General features: G+C 37.2%; 1 pseudogene; it reads left to right on the top strand.

Annotated features, from left to right (window-relative positions):
* Window positions 1–25,230, top strand: part of LOC135216078 (F-box/LRR-repeat protein 4-like) — a 95,517-nt pseudogene that overhangs the window by 48,058 nt on the left and 22,229 nt on the right.

Below are 25,230 nucleotides of genomic sequence, written 5' to 3'. Positions count from 1 at the left end.
TCTTCAGGCAGTACAATCCCTGTGTTTTCATTACTGAAAGGTGCTCCGCTTTCATTGCATACTCAGACTTCTCACTGAACAGCAATGAAATAGGAGTTTAGCATTTTCAGTCCTCTGTAAAACAACAGGGATTAAAGCAGTCTTCACTGATTGGTGTTATCAACGGGACTTTTTCTACGTCAGAATCTTGAGAGTTTACTTCTCTCGATTCAGCTGTGAAGACGTAGGTCTGCATTCACCTTAGTCTTTCACTGGCCTATAGTATTGTTTCCCCTTAGTTGAGATTCAACTACTATGAGAACTTCTGTCTTGCCATCAGGGACCCCGGTCTCTAGAAGGCAATTGAATTTTGTCTGATGGGCGCATGCCTTGAGAGAATCATCATCTCTTCTCCCAACATCGGTGGCAAACAAGATTGACGATTTGTATGGTTTCTTGGCATAACCCTTCAAAAGGTGAGTGTCATGTGACTACGTCTCTGATACATGACTGCTCGCCTCGCAGATCAGTCATTACTTTGTCCTCTTGGCGTGTTCCTGTACCCATAAGTATCGACACCCACCATGGAGTGTTGGTGTCTTTATCTGCTGCGGAATATTACGAGACTGTGAGAGACTTCTCTGCAGTTGGATAGTCCAGTGGATGGGTACTTGTCATCACTCCGAAGAATGTCTGACAGGAAGATAGAAAGGTCTCATTGCGACCATATTTATCTTTCTCTTCGGTCCTGCCCACAGGTCCTTGGAACCTCATTTCCTTGGACCGGTGGTGGATGCTTGCAGGTTGTGTTTGCTTACCCGGCTCCTTCAAGAGGACAAGTTGCATCTTGCCTATGGTTTGCAGTTGTAGAGGTAAGAAGGATACGAGAGTGACTGGTCTCCACCTTCCCCACCTCGTTCTTCCACTCCTCTTCCTTCGGGTTGAGGATAGGACTAGAACTTGCACTGGCTGGTCGGATGATTGATGCAGTAAGCTTATACATAAAGCATCCTTTTTATGTTTCTTATCAAAATCATAGAAGCAATCCCGCTCCTTCCTCTAGCAAGGGGAGAAAGGAGACTGGCAATAATGCAAACCCTTCCCAGATTATTGAAAACCTTTCCCAGAACTTTGCATTAATGCCTCCGACTCTAAATATTCTTCACAGCCCATTTTTGGATGAGTTACAATTCCTCACTCATTTTGAAAAGGCCCAGAAGACTTACCCTTGATCATGCAGCTCCTATACTGCGATCAAGTTGTCAGAGGCAGGGCACTCCTCCTCGCTCTTATGACCAGGAGTAGCCTAGGTGTGTAGAACTCCAGTCAGTTCTAGAGGCTCACTCATATTCCTCCCACCAATCAGTGAGTCCTCCATATGTAAAGGACCAAGGGTTTGTTAAGCGTGTAGGAACAAATCACAATTTTTGGAAGTAAATTGTATTTTTCTTAACTATACAAACCTAAGGTCCATTACATTCATGCCCACCTCATGCCACCCCTCAATCTGAACCCGGGCCGAAAGGCAAAGTGGAGTGTTTACATCTGGGCTGGCTAGCCTATCTGCCTGCCACACGGTAGTTACTGCCTAACCACCTTGTTCAAGAATTTAACGGCCTTAATTCCAGCTACGTCAAAAGTAATTCCTTATGTAAAGGACCTCAGGTTTGTATAGTTAGGAAAAATACAATTTACTTCCAGAAATTGTGATTTTTTTAGGGCAAAGTTCTGTGGTGACTGACCTAAGCATGCTAAGTATGGTTGCAGTATTGCCAAACCTTCCCCAGCGATAGTTAGCATACCTGCCTGTTAGGAAGACCTGTGGGTTGCTGATGTAGAACCTATGGGTCAGGACTATCCATGCCACTTACCGATACAGTGTAGTCAAATTTGTTTAATCTTGTGGCTATAGTTTTGCTAGAGTATAGGAAAAACGAACCTTCTGGGATGTTTGTCATGATCTCTAGGTAAACTGTAAGTACTTGAACTGGTTATTATGTTTTGTCTGCTAAATCTAGTTTACTTAGAATGGAGATTTCCTTCTTAAGGAATCTCATTCTTGGTCAGGAATGACAGGCCAGAGGACTAATAATTGCTGGTCAGTCGTTTGGGTGATGTCCCCGTCTAAGAGAGCCCAGTTTGCCAATAAGAGCTCCTGATGCTAATGCAATCAAGAAGATCACCTGTTGTAGACTGTGAGTTGTGGCTGTATCAGGCCTGCTGAATTTAGGAGCTGATCAAAGTCTAAGCACCTTGCTCGGGCACCAATTAATTGGAGCCTTTCAAGAGCAGGTCTTTGTAGTGCAAAGGACCACAGAAGGGAGGTGACTACTACTAGACTAGTCAATCCTGAATTCATAAACCAATGGTTCAGTTAATGCTGCCTGGTATGCCATGATTTTGTCTTCAAAAGGGATAAGAAAATTTAAGTGTTTCCCTAGAAATTCTGACTGGGCTCTTGGCATGAAAATAATCTGACCATATCTTCCATGCATAGTAATGGTATTGCCTGATATATGAAGTCTGTGGTTAAGTATATCTTAAGTTTCACCAGGACACTGAGTTGATTAACAGCTCTCCTAGGGCTAGACCAAAGGAATAGATATTTTTAATGTGGCTAGGAACCAATTGGTTTTTCCTTACATTCCTTACCTAGCAGCAGGACCTACAGCTTATTGTAGGATCCGAACCACATTATATCGAGGAATGAATTTCTAATCACCAGAAATAAATTGCTCTGATTCTATATTGGCAGAGCAGGGAGTTGAACTCACGACTACTGAATCGGTAGGCAAGTACGTAACCCACTCATCAAATGGGGAACATGAAGTCTGTAGTTTTATGAACTAGTTACCTAGCAATGTTTAGTGAGTAATTTTCATGCTAGATATTTAAAAGAATCCACCCGTGGAGGTCTCGTATCAGAAAGGAGGATCCATAAACGATTTTCCTTCTTACTGATGGGAGTAAAACAGCAGACAGTAGTGGAATTTGTCTCTTCACCCATTGTTAAAGTAAGGAACCAATACCTGTTTGGCCAATGTGCAACTATTAAGCAGGCTGTTCATTTGAAGGTTAGTGGTTTGCCCAACACCTTTGAGATCTGGAACAATGGAGGGAAAAGATATATAGACTTCCATTTATTCCAATCTTGTATAAAGGAATCTCTTGCTGTTGACTGGCAATTTGTGATTCTCGTATGTGTGAACAGGTCCATTTCCAGTTGTGGCAGCATGTTAGCTATTGTCTGAAAAGAGTGGTTGTCTAATATCCACTCTGTTGAGGCTGTTTTCCTTGATAGAGACTATTACATTGAGAGGCCCCTAGAGGTGAATTGCAGACAAGTGCCAGTTCTTGCTTGCACTATCGAAAGATGGCTAGCATTATCATTTTGAGAGGAGGTGAGCGTGATCCTGACCTTTTGATGTAGGACTTAGCAGTTATGTTGTCTAGAACCAACCAAATGTGTCCCTCTTCTGGAGGTTTTTGAGTTTTTTTGAGAAACAAAAAGGCAGCCATCAGCTCCATGAAACTTGCATGACAATTCCTCAGAGTAGCTGAACACCTCCCTTCCACCTGACGACCCTCCCAACCTGTCAATGAGGCGTCTGTATGTGTTGTCACTTGTACAAACTGAGGAGCCAGGGTGACCTGTTTTGCCAGAGACTTCCGGGACCAAGGCCAAAGTATCTACAACTTTTTAAATCTTTTGATAGGTCTGTCTCGCATCTTGTTTCGTGCATGCGATAGCCAAAATTTGTTTCTTTTGTTCCAGTATTAGTATTGGATCTGTAAATGATACGAATTGCAACAGGCTGCCTTACGCTCTAATTGCAGTTTGGAAACTGGGCTGTGAAAGGTGCATTTTGAGGACTTGCTTTATTCTGTTTTGAGTATGATGGGGAGAGACAACAGGCTGTGAAAAGTATCCCAACACAGTCCCAGCCACTGAAAGCATCTGCTAGGTGTGAGGCAGGATTTTCCCAATTAATTAGCCACTGCTCTTAGATTTTTCAAGCATACTTTTCTTGCAAGCCCCAGATCAACCAGTCATCTAGGTAGGCTATTACATAGTTGTATATTGATTTCTCGAAGATCTACCATTACTAATTTTGTCACATTTTTTAGACCTTTAGCCAAAAGGGCATGACTTTGAACCTGTACATCTTTCCTATCCAGAAACCTCGGAAGGGTCAGATGGGAACGTTGACAGGGAAGTGCCAATATGCAGCTTTCAGATCTATAGCTGTCCAAGTCCCCTTTAGAACAATTGAACATACTAGGGTAACAGTAGTTATCTGGATACTTTGGCAGACAATATGCTTGTTCATAGTTGATAGGTTGAGGATTATTCTTTGTTTGAAGGAATCCTTTTTTGGACACTTGAAGAGGCATGTTTGTATTCTTTGTTTGAAGAAATTTTTTTGGACATTTGAAGAGACACTTGTGGATGATTATATGCATGTTTCTGTATGGGTCCCATCAACAGGGATGAGACATTTTCCACCCCAGCCCATTTAAAATTAATGCTGTCCTCCCAAGGGGAAGACTTCCATTTCCTGTAGCATCGTCAAAGTTGACCTCCAACCATACCATTCCTATAGGTATCCACCCCTTCCTCTGCCTAAGCCCTTGATAGGCAGTCCAGGTGTTGCTTTTCTTTTCCTACGAGGGTCTTTGGACCTAGTGTAAAAGATTTCCTTATTGATGTTGTCCCTTTGCGAGTAGTCCCTTCTGACCACCCACCTGGTCAGAAGGTGGGTAAGGGGAAATATTGTTTTTTTCCTGAATTCCCCATTTTCCCAAAAGAGAGTAGTACTCTATACAATTCTGTTGGCAGGCTTGCTGTTTAAGTTTTTTAACCACAACAGACAGGTCCTTACAGAAGGAATACAGGTAGTGTTCAAGTTACGATAATTTGTCTTACGACAATCCGATTTTACGACGGGGTTAGCAATTAATACTGATAAGACAACATTTTGAAAATATATTTAAATTTTGCTCATAACGGGTGCAGGCAGCAGCGTACTAACAATCAGGGAGTGAGAGACCAGATTACAATAGCCTAACTTTATTCCATCTTGTATTTGGAAAAAAAAAAAAAAAATAGGCAAAAGTGAATGATGAAAGTATTGTTTTAACATTATATTCGTTGCGGAAATGTGTACAGCCATGAACAACTGAACGAGAAATGTTTGGCTGAGTACAACCGAATTGGATAACAACATCATTTTGGCTTGTATTTCAACCATCGTATGATGGCAAACAATTACTGTAGTTATGCTAAAAGTGACTGTAGAATAGGACCGATATATTTTTATATAGATCAAAGATCAGCAAGGAAACATACTGTTAAATTTAAACCAAGTTGTAGCTGAAACTGAACACTTTTTGAGCTGCTAATGACTATTATCATGCATCAGCAATAAGGATAAAACTCCGTAAACTTATGCCATGAAACGCAACCATAGATAAAAATGAGAGAATTTTAATCAAAGTTTTAGGTCTTGAAAGAACACATTTACTGTTGTTTTCATGGCGATAAAAGATAAATAATTTAACGGTAAAGTTTGTACTATGATGAAATCAAGTGAAAATAGCAAATGGAATCTAAATTTTATTTACACAAACATCCCCACAATGCAATTTGTTAACGAAAAAATAATTTAGTTCACGAGACTTATTAAATTCATATTTCGACTTAAAAGAACGTATAGCGAAAAATGACCTTGTCTCGTATAAGTAAAATACTATCTACTATGAGATTCAGGGCCTCTGTAACACGGTTTTTTCGCAATAACTTTTTATATATGCATTTCATAAATATAACGCTTATTCAGAATACATATTATATCATCACATAATTTTTGAGTGTATTCTGCACTACGTAGGTTGAATAAATTTGGTACTTATAATGTAAAAGGGACCTTTTTTTGAGACGGGGCCAACTTACTCAGAGAAAAGGTTTCGAACGCACTCGTTACGTAACTTATGACATCATTTCTTCCCTCTTTCTCGATGGATGATTGGCTGTACGTAACGAAGGCTAAACCTCTGGCAACAATGACATACAAATTTAAATACAAGCAAAGCAGTACACCTTTCTGAACTCTGGAACCTCCCCACTGATAATTGTCATAATGAACAAACCAACAAAATATGTTAATAAATACAAAAACACTTCGATTATTAGTCTAACTCCCAAAATAAGTTTCCCCAAAGAAAATTACAGTCTACTTTTATAGGTCACAATCAGATTGACAAGATGTAGGGAATAGTTGGTAATTACCAAAAACATAGTAGACAAGATGATTTGATAACTGCTATATCCAATGTCAAGCAATTTTTATTTATTGGCTATCTACCTATTTACTGAAAAAAAATAGCCGGTACCGTATATTGGCTTTAAACCTTCACCAATAATTATCGTCAGAATGGTGACTTCATGAGGCTCCACCCACTTTCGCCTCGTTATAATTCCGGATAACACTGAAGGCTACCATGGGCATTGTTGGATTAGAAAATTTAACTTCTGGCTATAAAAAAACTAATTTCTCGAGTAGTTGTAAGAAGTGCTAAATGATCCTCAAGGATTCTTGCAGTTGGTTTAAACGTTTAATTCATGTATATTACTGCTATACTGTTGCGGCACTACTGCTACAGTAGTTATTACTACGCTAGCACCCACACATCTATGTATCGTTCGCCATTCATAAAGTCTTTGGTTTCAGAGCCGATGGCATTTCTGTCTGGTGGATGGGCGGGGCAACATTTAGTCAGAAGGTGTTTGTTTACCTTGCTTACGTAATGAATGTTTTTCGGACTCTTGGCTCGTAATCATGGCCATGACGTCGGCTAGTTCATTTTTACTCTATAAAAATCAAAACTATCGGGTTTAGGTTATTGACAATGCTGACAAAATTTGTGTGTGGTTGTAAAATATACATATGTCAACTTTCAGCTACATCCGATGCTTTGACAAGGAGCAATGTCCAAAAAACCGTGTTACAGAGACCCTGAATCTCATAGTAGATATTCTTTCATGCTAACTAGAAGGAAGAAAATTTGCTCCGAATTAAGTTGAATATAGTGAATAAACTGGTATTTGCCATCAGCTGATTTCCAAGCCAAAACATTGACCACTTTGTTACTATTTAATGATACAATAATATGAGAATACATACAATATTATTGGATACAGCAATGATAACTTTTTAAAAGATTCAAGGAAAAGATGCATATTCGTTATGTTTTTCTGGGCTCAGCTCGTGTCGGCCTATGAAAGTAATCCTTAATATCTCTTTCTAGGTAAAATTAATCCTAAAATTACCAGACAAAATTAAGAAAATGTCAGTAAGACTGACTCGCTCACTCTTAAAAAGAAGTGTCGGTATGAAATAGGGGCGAGTGTGGAACACTACCACGAGACAAACACCAATTAGAACTTCCCTATCAGAATCCCCCTAAGAGAGAGCCGATACCAACGGGCGATGCAGCCTCTACTACTACTACTAGAGGACGCCACGGACAGCAGCGCCCCTAGCGGTCATCCTTAATTTTTAGCGCCAGCGTCTAGACGCAGATTTTACTTGTGCTATATTTCTCAGGTTCCTATGCTATCTCGCCTGCCTTTAACCCTGCTTATGAGGCTCAAGGCTACTCTCAACGAGGGGTAGGGCGAGAGGTTACTTCGTCACCGTGGCGCAGGAAGGGGCACAAGGAGTAAGCAGTTCAGAGGAGGGCGTGGCCAACCCCCCGCCCATCAGCAATGAGGCTCCCCAGGTAGGAGGGAGGCTGTTCCTCTTCCGCCACAGGTGGGGGTTCAGCAATTGGGCACAGAGCATAGTGTCCAAAGGATTAGGCTGGAGCTGGATCCAAGATCCCCTCTTCCAATCAAATCAATTCCATCAGGTACCGTCAAAGGAATTGATAGATTACGCGGAAGAACTCCTTCAGAAAGGAGCTATTGCGAGAGTCAAACATCTAAAATTTCAAGGTCGCTTATTCAGCGTGCCAAAGAAAGGCTCAACAAAAAGAAGGTATCTTAGACTTGTCAAAGCTAAACTCTTTCATTCGCTGCGACAAGTTCAAGATGCTTACCCTTTCGCAAGTAAGGACCTTACTTCCGCGTGGAGCCGTCACATGCTCCATCGATCTTACAGACGCATACTATCATATCCCTATAGGCCAGTGGCACTTCCGCCCATTCCTAGGATTCAGGCTAGGAAGTCAGACATTCTCATTCAAAGTGATGCCCTTCGGTCTGAATGTAGCCCCAGGGTATTCACAAAGATAGCAGAAGTGGTTGTACAACAATGAGAGCTCAGGGAATCATGGTAGCGGCATAACCTCGACGATTGGTTAATCTGGGCACCAACAGTCGAGGAATGTCTCAAAGCTACCAAAAAAAGGTAGTTCACTTTCTGGAACATTGGGATCTGGGATTCCGGTTCTTTCCGTTTTCCCTGTTAAGTGTTCAGATTAAACAAAACGAAATCCAGACTTGTTCCGGAATCTCGTTTTCAGTGGCTAGGAATCCAATGGGATTTGTCCTCCCACAATCTATCAATTCCAGTAGCCAAACGGAAGGAAATAGCAAAATCTGTCAGGCAATTTCTCAAGTGCAAACAAACGTCAAGAAGAAACCAGGAGAGAATCCTGGGGTCTCTTCAGTTTGCTTCGGTAACAGATATCCTTCTGAAAGCAAGGCTGAAAGATATAAATCGAATTTGGCGGTCAAAAGCAAACTCCAAATATCGAGACAAGTTGTCAGTAATCCCACAGATCCTCCGCAACCAAACTACGGCCTTGGTCAAAAGTAAAAGAACTTAGCCAAGAAAGTACCCCTTCAATATCCCCTCCCAATGTTAAACCATTCACACGGACGCATCCTGTCCGGGTGGGGGGGATACTCTCAGTTCAAACAGGTTCAGGGGACTTGGTCAGTTCAATTTCGCCAGCTTCACATAAATGTGTTGGAAGCAATGGCAGTATTTCTTACTCTGAAGAGACTGCTTCCCCCGAAAAAGTCTCATCTAAGGCTAGTTTTGGACAGTGCAGTAGTAGTTCATTGCATCAACAGAGGAGGGTCCAAATCCAAGCATGTGAACCATGTCATGATAGCCATCTTTGCATTAGCAAGCAAACACAAATGGCATCTGTCTGCCACTCATCTGGCAGGAGTAAGAAATGTGATAGCAGACGCCCTGTCCCGGTCAGTCCCTCTGGAATCAGAGTGGTCTCTGGACGTCGGGTCATTCCAGTGGGTAAGCCGGAGAGTCCCAGGTCTCCAAGTGGACCTCTTCGCCTCACAAGCAAACCACAAACTCCCTTGCTATGTGGCCCCCAACCTGGACCCTCTGGCTTATGCCACAGACGCCCTGTCGTTGGATTGGAATCAGTGGAGGAGAATTTATGTTTTTCCTCCAGTGAATCTTCTCTTGAAAGTCCTAGACAAACTAAGGTCTTTCAAAGGGATAGTAGCTCTGATTGCACCGAACTGGCCCAAAGAGCAACTGGTATCGCTTCTTTTGGAATTGGGTCTCCGACCTCAACGGATCCCCAACCCCCCCCAAACTATCACAATCAGTACAAATGAGGACTGTGTTCGCTTCCTCAGGAACTCTCAGACCCTAACTTTATGGACTTCATGAAGTTTGCGGCTAATAAAGATGCTGACATTGATCCACAGAATATTCTCTTCCTAGAATCAGATAAAAGGGAGTCAACCATAGACAATATGACTCAGCTGTTAAGAAATTAGCATCTTTCTTGAGAGAATCGAACACTACAACATGACAGTTAATTTGGCTATATCCTTTTTCAGATCTTTATTTGAAAAAGGTTTAGCAGCTAGCACGATTACCACTCATAAGTCGGCTTTGAAGAAAATCTTTCAAGTAGGTTTTCAGATAGATTTGACTGAATCTTATTTCACATCTATCCCTAAAGCCTGTGCTAGACTTAGACCTTCTCAGAGGCCTACTACAGTGTCATGGTTCTTAAATGATGTTCTCAAACTAGCTTCAGATACTGACAACTCATCTTGTACATTCATAATGCTCCTGAGGAAGACATTATTCTTATTAAGCCTAGCCTCAGGAGCGAGAATTTCAGAACTGTCGGCTCTATCCAGGGATGCGGGTATGTGGAAGTTTCCTCCCATCAGGAGAAGTTCTACTTGCTCCGGATCGTAGCTTTTTAGCCAAAATGAAGATCCTCTTGCAAGGTGGGCTCTTGGAAGGTTATCCCACTTCCACAGGATCCTTCTCTCTGCCCAGTATCAACTCTTAGAGCCTTTCTATCTCGTACTTCTTCTAGGATCCTCGGGTGCTCTCTCATGAGAGAAAAATGTGGTACTTTGTCAGTTAAAGGTATTAGACAGCAAATCCTTTACTTCATTAAACAAGCCAACCCTGATCATTCCAAAAGCACATGATATCAGGGGAGTAGCCACCTCTATTAATTATTTCCAACATATGAACTTTGAGGATCTTAGAAAGTATACTGGATGGAAATCCCCGACAGTCTTTAAACGACATTATTTAAAGTCCTTGGAATCTTTAAAGTTTTCAGCAGTAGCAGCGGGAAACATAGTTTTTCCCCTGATATGCTTAGTAGTTGTAGTATTAATCCAGGTCTCCTTTCTACCTACTTCAACCAACATGCCTCAACCTATCACCAGGCTACTCATCATCATAGCCTTAGCCGTTGTGTGTTGTAGTGGTTTGTCCCTTATTTTTTTGCTAGGGACAACCACCCTTGTACTGATATGTACTTCAGTGGTCCTACCCTTATTTTATGCTCTAGGATAGGCCACAATATGTTTGTATAAATTCTCCAATTGGATTTGTGATAACTTCAGTCACAATGTGTATATATTTGAATTAATTGTATTAATTGTATTAATGATGGAATTGAGTGTACCTACCCTTATTTTTATGCTAGGGTAGGACACATGTATGTATATAATTGTACTTATATGTTCTAATTAAGTAAATTCAAACATTTCCTTATTTTACATGCATATTTATGATTTTTGTTACTACCATTTAAGTACTTTAAGTTTACTAACATTCTGTTATTGATTACTGTAATAAGTTATTTTAAGTACTTAATTTGTATGCTGATTTGATTTACTTATAATTATATCCATCATTTTAATATGTTTTTCATTTTTCCCTTTTCCATCTTGTCTGTTTCTCTGGTACTCTTTCATAGGCCGACACGAGCTGAGCCCAGAAAAGGGATTTTGACGAAGGAAAAATCTATTTCTGGGTGATTGGCTCGTGTCGCCCTATGAAACCCATCCCTTTTATGGTTTGTTTGTTTTTTCCCCCCCTTGCAGGACAAGATGTATTTATGTTTTAATTAAGGATGACCGCTAGGGGCGCTGCTGTCCGTGGCGTCTCTAGTAGTAGTAGTAGAGGCTGCATCGCCGTTGGTATCGGCTCTCTTAGGGGGATTCTGATAGGGAAGTTCTAATTGGTGTTTGTCTCGTGGTAGTGTTCCACACTCGCCCCTATTTCATACCGACACTTCTTTTTAAGAGTGAGCGAGTCAAGTTCTTTACTGACATTTTCTTAATTTTGTTTTTTTCTCTGGTAATTTTAGGATTAATTTTGTACTAGAAAGATGATATTAAGGATTACTTTCATAGGGCGACACGAGCCAATCACCCAGAAATAGATTTTTCCTTCGTCAAAATCCCTTTTATTTCATGATAATTATACGAAGCCATCAGCATCCTGACATCGCTCAGTTATGCTGATATCAGTCCGAAAAGGATCATGGTCTGATTCCTGTTTTGTGTCCAATTTTTTTTTCTACTGATATATCATAGTCAGAATGCATTGAACCTACAGAATTGGCTTATATTAATAAATTACAATATCATATATGTAGTATACAGTAGGCTGGGCTACTGTATTCGTATGTATACGATATACCATGATGTCATCATCATCATTGTGTCCGCTAGGCTAACTTGTTAATGTTCTAAAGGGTCCACAATTATACAAAATGTTAAGAGTCCTTGTATAATTTTTAAGACTTTACAGAAAGCTTTCAAACCCTTCCCTGGGTTCATCTTCAGTCCAAATGAACAATAAGTTACAACATGTACAGAGGTAAAAAAAAAAAAAAAAAAAAAAAAAAAAAAAAAAAAAAAAAAAAAAAAAAAAAAACAAAAAATAAGCTAACGACCATTGTCAACAATCTTCAACGACTTGTTTTTAAATTTACCTCAGTACATGTTGTAACTTATTGTTCATTTGGACTGAAGATGAACCCAGGGAAGGGTTCGAAAGCTTTCTGAAAAGTCTTAAAAATTATACACTCTTAACATTTTGTATTATTGTGGACCCTTTAGAACATATGAGGGCCCCAGAACCAGAAAGTCGTATATGCCACTTCCACGGATTTGGAGTTATGCATACTGGTAGACTTGGCAACCTTTTCTCTGTGTATTTGAGGCATTTCTAGGCCATTCCACCATTTACATACGGTCGAAATTCCTACTGGGACAGTCGGAATTATCGATTTTAGCTACAGGAAAGAACATGACTTCGAGCGGTGCTGGCAGCCGCTCGGACGCTTCATGAGGACCAGATAGACGCATATCACTAGCGCTGATTAAGCCAATGAGAGCGCGCCCGTCACTTTGCGGGTAGCGAATTCTAGGCCAATGAGCGTTTTTCCCCATAAGCGCTTGTAAGCATCGACAATCACCGCGCAGCTTACAATCTCCCGCCAAGGTTTTACATCTCACTTCAGTGATCATAGCGGGAGATTTTAATTTACGATTATCCGTTGTGTTGTGCTGTTATTTTGTCTAAATTACTCTTTATTTGAGTACATTATGTCTTCCTCTGGCAGTGATAGTGAGCATAGTGATGTCGTGCAACATTTTTTTCATTATTAGAATAGTAATAATAGTCGTAGTACTAGTAGTAGTAGTAGTAGTAGTAGTAGTGGATGAGGGTCACAGCTGGTAGCGATGTTTGGAGCTAACAGACTGCAATCTGATCGAGTTAAGTCCCCTTCACATTGCAGCTTCTATTAAAGGATGGGGTGGGCCCTAGTAGTAGTAGTAGTAGAGTATTAGTAGTAAAAAAAAAGTATTATGATAATATTATTATTGTGTATTATTGATGGTTAAACATCATAGTGATTCAAGGTTATCATCGTCAACATCATTATTAAACCATCATAATATTATTATTTCCTATCATTATTATTATTATCATTATTATTAGTATTATTATCATTATTATTATTATCATTATTATTATGACAATAGTATTACTATTCTATTATAGTATTTTCTTGTGATTGATTATAAGTATCGATGTATTATGATGATGAAAGGTTATCATCATCAGTGTCATTATTAGTACTAATATTATTGTAGCTATCATCATTATTATTATTCCCTTATTACTATTATTATCACTCATTATCATTATTATTATTTTATTATTATTATTCCCATTGTTATTATTATTCACTATTATTGATTCTCATTATTATCATTAGCAATACTCTTCGGTTTGCTTATCACAAAAATGTATCGTCTTTTCAGCACACTATTATTACTTATCAATATTATTATTAATAGTATTATTATCATTATTATTACCAGTATTATTACCAGTATTATTACTATTACTCTTATTAATATCATCATCATTATTACAACAATATGATAACACTTTATTATCGTTTAACACATTCAATTATGGTTTAAGTGCTTGTTATGACTCAAATATTAAAAAAAATGTGAGTTTGGCAGACATTTTGAATGCTAGCGCGCAAGCGCACCCAACAATTTTTTTCAAATTTTCACAAAAAACTTATAAAGAGTATAGCTTTCATATGAAACTAAGTTTAAATCGATATCTTTCTTAGAAGCAGAGTAATGAATGATAAACTTTGAGGCCAATTTACTCATTTTTTAAAAAGTGGCATATACGACACTCTGGTTCTGAGGCCCTCATATATACTCTCGCGATAGAGTTTTTCCCTACTAACTTGTTAATGTTATTCAATTTCTCTTAGTACTGAATTATTATAAGCCAATATGTGTTGAACATGGAGTTTTAGCTGAAATTAATAATTACTATGCTGTATATGTATAAAGTATACTGTGTAGTGTAAGCTAGGCTATCCTATATGTAAAGATGGTACTGATTATCCTAGTGTAGGCTAGGCAATATTCTAGATAAGATTTTTCCAACAAACGATGGGGTTTTTGGAACCTAACCTCATTGTAAGTAGGAGAATGACTGTATATTATGTAATAATGAGGGAAGCGACTTGTTGGAGCCCTCCATTGTTTCCATTCACGCTTTTATGCGCCACTCTATAAAAAGTCAGATTGCTTGCCATAGGGTTCTCACCAGACTTTTGTGCACACCAGCAAAAAATTGTGTTCTGAACATTTGGATGCCTTATGATGGTGACTTCCAGCAAGGTGGTAGTTATGATATTTTAGAGGTGGATACTCTTATGAAATTCTGCTGAGGCTGCATAGCTATATATTAAGGGAGCGTTTCCCCTTCAGAAGGAAGGTGTAGCATTGCCTATTCCTTGGTGGAGTTTTCCAAAACTGGGAGATGTCGGCAAATGGTTTTAATTCTGCCATTGTCTCTGGTCTATTAGTCACTACAAAATTCTGAAACAAAATCTGTGAGCAACTTGGGGTCCTGGTAAAGGGTGTCTTCTATAGCTTTTTAAGGTAAGAAAAGAGTTTCTGGTAGTGGTCTCTCACATTTACAGCTTCGATCATAGATTTTCTCTCTTGAATTAGATATTTACTATAGGAAAGAAAATGGGCATCAAAGGATTATTTAGTATCATCAGGGATGAGTATTAGAGCCCTATTTTGTTTTGATCCGAAGTTTTGAATTCCGAACTGGCCATTTAGTGGTTTCCAGTCTGAATTCCAACACTAGACCTTATTTGTTCAGCATTTGCATCCCCTCTTACTTTTGGGTTGCAGGATAACAGTACTTCATATGGCTTTGGAGTGTACTTGACTGACCTTAAATTTCCCTTGTTTTTGGAATCCTGCTTCATTGTCCCTTATATATTGTCATTCTGTGGCAAGGACATTTTTTGTTATTCATAATTTCCTTACGGAATTGATCAAATGCTGCAAACTGTGTATCACTTTTAGGAAGCTTGTGTGTTTTGACAGAGCTTCAGTAACTGAACTGTAACTTCCTGTTAACCAAAGGGCATTAATTTCAGTGAGAGTTAGGTGGATCCTAGTAGTATCCCTTTTGGACGAAAGATACTCTTCAGCGTAGATAGCTGTATGAGGGATAGTATTCCTTCTAGGTTTCTCCCATGGCTGGCTGAAATTTGTCTCGGTGATCCATCTAGGTTCAGCAGGGCCATTTCATTGGCAATGCCCACTTCATATTGTGTAGTAAGAATGTCACCCCCATGTAGAGATTCCCTATACTTCCTCTGTGGGGTTAACCTGGGAGGAAACTGGGCCCAAATATAAATCTTGTTCTAAGAAAGGGTTAAGATCTGCTGCCAGAGTTCTGTCAAAGATATGATTGCCACTTTCCTTGCCCCTAGTGAACCCTAGGACTACTGGGACAGCTTAAATGTGCTGTTTGTCCCTAAAACCTGCGGCCAGTAGCATAGTACAAGTTTCATACATATTCGTATCTGGCTTCCAAGCAAATTTTCATTGTTTTTACAAGGACTCTGCTCATGGCAGGTGGTATGGGCCGTACCCAGTGGCAAAAGCAGACAGAGCAATTTGCTGCAGAACCCTTGAACAGAGGGTCCTGCATAATGGCAACCCTGTAGTGATATAAAGCAAGCTGTTATTAGAAGCTAGTTTGTATTAATTAGGTTAATGTTGGAACCTCTGTAGTTCCTAATACGGTTCCTATATTTTGTAACAAGTTTCTATTAGAAATCTATTTTAACTTATCCCCTTTGAGGTTTAAGTTTGTTTTGACAGCTGTATTTAGTTGTATTAGTCCTGTGCAGTGACCCTGAAATTTTAATTCAAATTGTCATGCCATTCAGACTACCGTATATACTCAGGTATTCATGCGACTTTTGAAGACCTAATTTTTGGAGCTAATTTTAAGGGAGTCGCATCATCCTCGAGATATAAAATTCAAGTATGTAGTAATCACATGTTAGTATCGTATGATAAAATACAAACATAATGGATATGCATTTTTTCCATGGATCTTTAAAAAGTTATGCTCTACTTCACTGCATCCATAATATATGTATTTTCATATTACTATTTGTTAGTATTATACAATACAAACCGCAGTCAGTGTTTTGGTTTGGAAATCAGCCGAGGGCAATTGCTTGGTAAGTTTGTTTTGCTGTATTGAACGCAAATCAGAGCGACTTTCTTGCTTTTATTTAGTGCAAATTAATCTCAAGGTACTCTTATTTATATGGGATATGGTTATTTTACGTTATTTGAAGTGTTTTCCAAGTCCAAATATCACTTAAAAACGTATCGTTTGTGAACAAAATTTAGTTTTTTTTGTTGTTAGTAGATGGCACTGAGGCCTGTTTATTGCATAAACAAAAATAAACTGATTTAGTTCAACATTTTCACTAGATCTCGTCAGAATAGGACTAGCTTTAACTTATTTATCTTTTATTGGAGTGAAAAACAGTAATGTGTTTCTCTCATGCCCAATAGTTTGATTAAAACATGTTTATCTCAAATTTTGTTTACCGTTGAGTTTGATTGTACTATACCGAAGTTTGCAAGAGTTTCATCCACGTTGCTGATGCACGATAATAGTTGTTAGCTGACAACATTCTTTCCTCAACTTCAGCTAACAACTTACAAGATTAAATGTAGCAGTATATGCCCTTGGCTGATCTTTCCTCCATAGCGAATAAGAATGTACTGTAATTATGTAAAAATGTATCAGGTCCTATTCTCCTTAAACGTCATTTGTAACACAACTACGGTCATTTTTTTACTACTTGCATGATGGTTGAAATTCAAGCAAAAAGCCTGTTGTTATCGGATTCGGTTCTTAGCAAATCGGCTGTTTTCTGGATGTATACGTTTTCAAAACTAGTATATCATTACTAATGATACTTTTGGCATTCTCTTTTACTTTTTTAAACTTAACTAGAAGATGGGATAGATAAAGCAATGGAGGAAAAGGGGTTTGCCCAAATAAAAAATGAAATGGATAAAGAGGAGGAAAAGACAGCCTATTGTTATTTGGTCTCTTAAATTGAACTCACATGATAAGTGAGATATGTGATAAAATAAGTATTTAAGGGTGAAAATTTGGGGGTCGCATGATATGCGAGACCACGTGTTACACGAATATATATATGGTAATCTTCAATGAACTAAGATGGTTTGACATGGTCAAGTTGAACTTTTGTAAAGCTAGTAACAAGAGGTCATACATGTCCTACATGAAGGTAGTTAGACATCATTTCTGGGTTTGAAGAACAATGTATTTGTCCATCCTTATTTGTGTAATATTCCAAAATACTGTTGGTTTTTTGTTTTTCTTTAACTTTAAGGAATAAAATAAAGTTTCTGCCTTAGCTAAATATATTGTTCTTATGGGTTGACCAGACCACCAAGACAAGTGTTTACCCTCTCTTAAGGCTGCCTGCTTAAATATCCTTGTTAGTAAACAAGGCTTGGAAAATTGTAGTTGGACAGCCATTTGGGTGCAGAGTAAAGTGAACAGAGCACTTTGATGATACATACAGCAGTTCTCATTTTATGGTGGCAGAATTTTTGTATATTTTTGAGTGGTGTTTCTGTATTTTTTTATAAAGCTTGGTTCAGAACAGCAACCCGTGACAGTAAAGTAATTCTTATGCCTATTAGTAATTCACTTTTTGTAGGTTGAACATTGCTTATTGATTTTAATGAGATTTAATGCCCATCATCATTTATGTCAGTGTTATTGATGAAACTTGATCAGAGGGTGTGTGATTGCAGTAATACTATTAAGAAGTTTCTGCACAATAGTGTGTTAACAGATATTTTTATTGCAAAGAACAGTTAAAACATGTTTGTCTGAATTTGTAATTATTAAAATTACTTTTACAGATCGGAAGAAGATATTCTTGCTGGAGTACAGTTTCTGCTGTCTGAAGAGAATCTGAAGAAATTAATGGAGGATGATCATGGAGAAGTAGATGATGATGATGAGGAAGGCTGTGAGACCCTTATAAGAGAAGAAAAAGCTGACTTTGATCACCTGCAAAAAGAAAAGAAATGTGACCTAATTGAAGATCAGCTGGATTCTCTTGATATTAGGACCTGTGGAGGTTATTTTGATATGTTGCCTGTAAGTCAGTGGAATACTATTGTATATGTGCCTTTTATGAAAAGTAGATATACAGTGGTACCTCGACATACGAAAGGCTCAGCTTACGAAAAATTCGAGTTACGAAAGCAAATACGAAGATTTTTTTGGCTCTACTTACGAAAATAGTTCAGGATACGAAAGGTTGTTGCTGTAAAGTCCCGAGATTCGCCCGGACCACCAATATCAATTTTAAAACTCGCGCGCCGCCAACTGAGTAGACTCGCCACCATCCTCCCACTCTCCCATTAGGGGTTATTCTGATGCTAGTCACTGCCATAAGATCTGCTCTACTACGGTATTGGTCAGCATCTTCTCCCATCGTGCTCTATGTAAAGGTGTTCTTCTTCAGCCATTGCTTCGCACCAGCATTATCGTATGCACATGGAATTCGTTCGTTCATATATACGATTTTCATTTGTTAACGAATTTCGGTTGTTAATTGAATTTTCGTTGTACTAAAATAAAAACTTATCGTGTTATGTGAGAACTTAATTAGTATACTACATAATTTAATTTACATACAGTATAGCCATGGGTCCCACAAGAAAGTTGCTGAAGTTCACAGAAAGAAAAGAGGATGCTTTCTATGTAGACAAAAATGGAGATAATAAAAAAACATGAAGCTGGCATACGGTTGAGTGTGATCGCTAAGGAATACGGCTGAAATCCGTTGACGATAGGTACCATCCTTAAGCAGAAGGAAGCCATCAAAGCAGCTACACTTTCCAAGGCGGGACTATTTTGTCCAACAAGAGGAGCCACGTGCATGATGAGATGGAGAGGCTGCTTCTTCTATGGACTGAGGACAAAGAATCGCTGGCGATATGATAACCGAGACTGCAATCTGCCAGACGGCCATTGTTATTTTCAGCTATTTGATTGCCCAGGTCGAAGATGACGGAGGAGAAGGGACATCGACAGCAACCCCAGACTTCAAGGCTTCTTGGGGGTGGTTTGATAAATTCCGTAATGGACTGGCATCATTTGGTGGTGAAGAAATGGAAATTTTGTATAAAAGTAACGTATAAAAAAGTAAAAAAAAAGTAAAAAAAATTAAAGATAAAAAAAAAAGAAAAAAAATTAATTTAAAGTTTTTCGTAAAGTTAAGTGTTACGGTTTTGTTTATGTGTTTTGTAAAGTTTAGTTTATGTTTCCTGACATTTTAATGTTTCGTTAAGTGTACGTAACTACGTAAACAGATTTTCTGCCGATTTTCCTCCTTCTCTGTCGCCACTTTCGGAGATAGCCTCACTCGAAAGGTAAGGTTCCACATTTTACTACATACGTACGTATGTACGTACAGTATTTCTTGTATACCATGTACACTAATACACTTTATTTACAGGTACATATTAGAAGTACGTATTAAGTTAGGTATTGAATGGTCCAAATTGTTGTATTTCATTGTTTATTGGTCAATTTAGCTTTATTATAGAATTTACTGGGGTGTTTTTGTAGGGCTTGGAACGAATTAGGCATTTTACATGTAAAGTGCGGTTCAAGATACGAAAAGCTCAGGTTACGAAGGCTGTCTCAGAACAGATTAATTTCATATTTTAAGGTACCACTGTGCTGTACTTGCCAAATGACCAAATGATGCTGCCTGCAGTAGATGGCAGAAGTTTTAAGTTATGTTGCTTGTAGGTGAGAGATTGGACTATGAACATTGGGACATTCTGCAGCTGATGTGTGGATTGTGTGTGTGATATTGTTGTGCATAAATAAACATTTAGTTTTTAAATGTGGTTCATCAACCAGACTTAGAATTTGAAATATTTTGTTATGTAGAATTTGAGCATTTTAGTTTGTAATTTAAGTACATGGTTGCTCAGTCATATGCCATTATTCTTTTAGCCTAATTTAGTATGTACATATCACTCAGTCCCTTTCTGTCCTTGCTTTTACTGATTGCATATTTCTTTCTGCATAAACTTATTTTCTACATTCTTTAAAAATGCTGGTCACAGCTTGTAGCACAATGAGCAGTAGTCACTCAGTGCTGGTTGAATTTTCCAACTTACAGAGGCCCTCATTTTCATACCAGATTCATCCTTTATTTTTTGTTTGTAAATATATTTTTTTTTTATCTTACATTAATTTTTACAGCAAGGTTAGACAGTGTGTTGATTTGTCTGTAAAATTGAGTTTTGGTAACCTACTAATTTATCAGAATAAATTATTTTTTTAAATACATATTTGATTAATACTTAGTTATTCTAATGGTTGGATTGATTGTAATTTATATAGTACAAGTTGTAGTCTACAAGCATGTCATATTAAAGTTACTGCCTTGGGAGTTGTCTGCTGTCTTTCATTTTTCATAAGTAGCAAGACACTTGTTGCCTTGAGCAGAGAGTAGTTACACACCTAACTAGAACTTTCACAGCAGTCATTTGCAACACATTCTTGTAATGTATACACATTGTTTACATATATTTTATAAAATTCCAGATAGATTTTCACCTTATTTTGAAAAGGTTTCTATTGTATCTTGTTGATGAAATATTGATGGTTAATGAAATTTTTCTTTTCAGGAGGAACTTATCATGCACATCCTTAAACAGTTGGACATAAAGTCTCTCTGTCAGCTTTGTTGCACTTGCAAACTACTCCAGAAGTTTGCCTCTGATCCTTTCCTTTACATCAAGTTAAATCTAAAGGTGAATATTTGTTGTTCTTATAAGACAGAAGTGCACATAACATAGCAGTAGTAATCATATTATCCCTGTATGCTTTACCAGTTTAAGTCATTCAGATGGTTTTAATTAGATATATAAACCTTAAAACTTCATTTCCTATGTATATTGAACTGGCAATGTGCTTTCCAAAAGAATTTATATGAGTAATGTTTTGTTAGTCTTTTGAAACAAAAGCTGTCAATATGTTAACCCTTAAACGCCGAAGCGGAAAAAATATTTTTTTCAAAAAATCACAGCGTGCTTAGTTTTCAAGATTAAGAGTTCATTTTTGGCTCCTTTTTTTGTCATTGGCTGAAGTTTTAGTATGCAACCATCAGAAATGAAAACAATATCATATCATATATAAATAATGCGATATATGATAGCGCAAAAAACGAAATTTCATATATAATTTGTATTCAAAATCGCGCTGTGCGCAAAACGGTTAAATTAAAGGTAATGAGTTACTTCTTTTTTTGTTGTAATGTACACTAAATTGGATCATTTTGGTATATAACACATTGTAAAACGATAAAAGCAACACAGAGAAAATATTATCACAAAAATAATGCATGAATTCATAACGCACGGACGTAAACAAATATTTTTTTCAAAAATTCACCATAATCTAAATATTGTTCTAGAGACTTCCAATTTCTTTCAAAATGAAGAAAATGATTGAATATTACTATACTGTAAGAATATTAGCTTACAAATGCAGTTTTCGACCATATCTGACTAGGTAAAGTTGACCAAATGTCGAATTTTTTATATATATATTTTTTTATATGCAATTATTTCGGAAATAAAAAAAGCTACAACCTTCAAATATTTTTAGTTTTATTCTACATGAAATTGCGCACATTTTCATATATAAAACTCTATGAAATGCCTAATATGAAACGGAGCAAATATTCCGAGAATGGAACGTACGCATTTCGGAGATTTGTGGCGGAGAATCCGCGCGCGGAGGGAAGGAAAGATTTTTTTAAAAATTCACCATAAATCTAAATATTGTGCTAGAGACTTCGAATTTGTTTCAAGATGAAGATAAATGACTGAATATTACTAGACTGTAAGAGTTTTAGCTTACAATTGCGTTTTTCGACCATTTCGGTAGAGTCAAAGTTGACCGAACGTGGTTTTTTTTTCTATTTATCGTGATTTATATGCAAATATTTTAAAAATGAGAAAAGCTACAACCTTAAATTATTTATTGTTGTATTCTACATGAAATTGCGCACATTTTCATATATAAAACTTTATGTAACGGCTGATTTAAAATGGTGCAAACATTACCACAATCGCACGTATGATTTTTTTCGGAAGAGTTACCGCGCGGACGTAAAGAAAATGTTATTTTTTTCATAAATTCACCATAAATCGAAATATTGTGCTAGAGACTTCCAATTTGTTGCAAACTGAAGGTAAATGCTTGAATATTACTAGAATATAAGCGGTTTAGCTTACAATTGCGTTTTTCGACCATTTCGGTAGAGTCAAAGTTGACCGAAGGTTGAAAATTTGTCACATTTTTAATATGAAAATATTTCAAAATTGATAAAAGCTACAACCATGGGTTTTGTTTTTAGTTGTATTGTGCATGAAATTGCGCACATTTTCATATATAAAACTTTATGTAACGGCTAATTTAAAATGGTGCAAACATTACCACAATCGCATGTATGATTTTTTCGGAAGAGTTACCGCGCGGACGTAAGGAAAAAGTTTTTTCATAAATTCACCATAAATCGAAATATTGTGCTAGAGACTTCCAATTAGTTGAAAAATTAAGTTAAATGATTGAATATTACTAAAATATTAGAGTTTTAGCTTACAATTGCATTTTTCGACCATTTCGATAGTCAAAGTTGACCGAAGGTTGAAATTTTGGCACTTATCGTTATTTATATGAGAATATCTCAAAACTGATAAAAGCTACAATCATGAATATTTTTTTGTGTATTCTTCATAAAAATGCGCACATTTTCATCTATAATACTCCATGTAACGGCTAATTTAAAAGGTACAAAAATTATGTCAAAGTGACGAAATAATTTCCGAGATGTGTCACAGATACTTTTTAGTGCGGCAAGAAAGAAATTCACGCTTGCGCGCCTGCGTAACGATTGTAAACAAAACAAACACCTTGATCCGTGAACTCCAGCATCCCCCAAGGCGCGTGATTCAAGAGTTTTTGGCTGGTAGGCCTAAAAGTATTTTTCTGCGAATTTTTAAAAACTTTTGTATGTCGACGTAAAATACGTCCAGTCGGCACCCGAGAGACAAAAAATGTCGACGTAAAATACGTCCAGTCGGCGTTTAAGGGTTAATAATCATCTTAACCATTTGTGATTGGCTGTCATCAATTGACTACTATTTATAGCTTTGGGGTGATTTCTGGGTATCGTCCCCTTACAATCAAAATTTTGCGCCATACAGTTTGAAAGAATTTCTTGGAAAAGTGTTCAGATCACTTCCATAGGCCTTAAATGACTTTCTGGTAGCTCTTGCATGGCAACTTGAGTCGCTCACTAGGGGGAGAGAGGGAGATCAATTTGTGACTTTGTTTCATTGGGGAATATACATACTGCAGCTCTCATCCCAGGATGTCTCTTTAAAATATTTTACCATAAATATACTCAGAATTTGTTACTGATTTTAATTCTTATCTGTTATCATATTGTGTGAGCTGTAATTATAATTTTACAAAATAAAAAAGAAATTATTAGAAAAAACATGACTTGTTAAAATTAGCTTATTTTTATGACTGTCTTTTGGAAAAGAGGCCCTGCACAGGGTTGGAAATGTTCACTTCCAACTTCCTGTGGAAGGTACAGAAAAGTTTTTACATTTTTAATTTGTTTTTTTTCTCGTAGCATGTACACATACATACATATCTTCTTCTTACCATTGGTGTGTGGTTTTTTTTGTTTTTATTTTTAATTGGCCAACCTTAATTTAGCCCGGTCTAGGGATGTGCTTAATATATATTATTACCTATCCTGTAAGGGTTAAATCACTCAGTTGGTCCACATTTTCTCAACTTAAAGCCTTATGGAAGTGCATTACAAGCATGCCTAAATTCAGATAAAAATAAAAAGGCTGTATAAATATCATGAAGTATTTTTACAAAATATGTTACAATAATTCTTTCATATAAAATATTTGGATTGAAGGCTGTATAAATAATGAAATTTGTTAACAAAATGTTTTATAATTTTTGCATTCAATAAAGTATAAAATACCAATAAGATGGTGATAAACTGCAAACGCTGAAGATGATTTTGTATAATCTTATAAATAATTTCTCAGTATGTTTTTAAAATTGCAAAGTTCTACCAAAAATCTAACATGCCTCAGAAATTTGGTGAGGTAATAGAGAAAGATATAATAATCTTGAGTTGGCGTTTGTATTTTTCTTTTGTAAGAAGTTGCTGCCTATAGTTTACTTTACATGATACTGTAGTCTAATCTCTACAATCTTGAGCTGCCATGGCTTTTTCCTGTTGTCTTTCATGGATTTTTTACCTTAGTACACGGCTGTTCTTCAGTAACTGGTTCCAGTTATAACTTTTCTCTTTTAAGAGTGAATCCTTTGCATAACCCTCTGAAATTTTGTAATAATCAGTGGTTTGGTTGAACTAGATCATTATAATACTGTATTACTGGTAATCTTGATCACATTGTAAAGCGTTAATGAAGGCATGCTGTAAACCTTTATGACCAATAGTAATACGTATATTTGTTACAGCTAAGAATTGATTCCTTTATATTAGCTAGTTAGAATTTGCAAGGAACTATTGTAAAATGTATCAAGAAAGTCTTGACATATCAGCCTAGTTGATAAGAAAAACCTTTGCAGAGATGACACTAAATATAATAATTTGAATTTTTATTTTTAATTTCAGAATTGCTGGTGGCTAGTTAAGAACTACCTTATGAATGTTTGAGAACAAGATGTTCCCTCCTTGCATGCCTTGATTTATCTTGGTGTCCTTATAATGCAGTAGAATACTGGCACCTTTATGGAATTCATACACACATGTGGACGACAGCTACGACTCTTCGGCTCAACAATTGCCATTTTATTGATAATTATTGTTTGTATATGATAGCAAATGTCTGCTACAATCTTCAAGGTAAGGACCCTCTATAAATATATATATAAATATAAAACATGCAAATTATTTACTGAATTAGTGTGGATTTATAGAAAA

This window comes from Macrobrachium nipponense, chromosome 19, assembly GCF_015104395.2.
Source record: "Macrobrachium nipponense isolate FS-2020 chromosome 19, ASM1510439v2, whole genome shotgun sequence".
NCBI classification, from domain to species: Eukaryota; Metazoa; Arthropoda; class Malacostraca; order Decapoda; family Palaemonidae; genus Macrobrachium; species Macrobrachium nipponense.
Note: the sequence above shows the minus strand (reverse complement) of the source record. Positions and strands in the feature narration are given on the sequence as shown.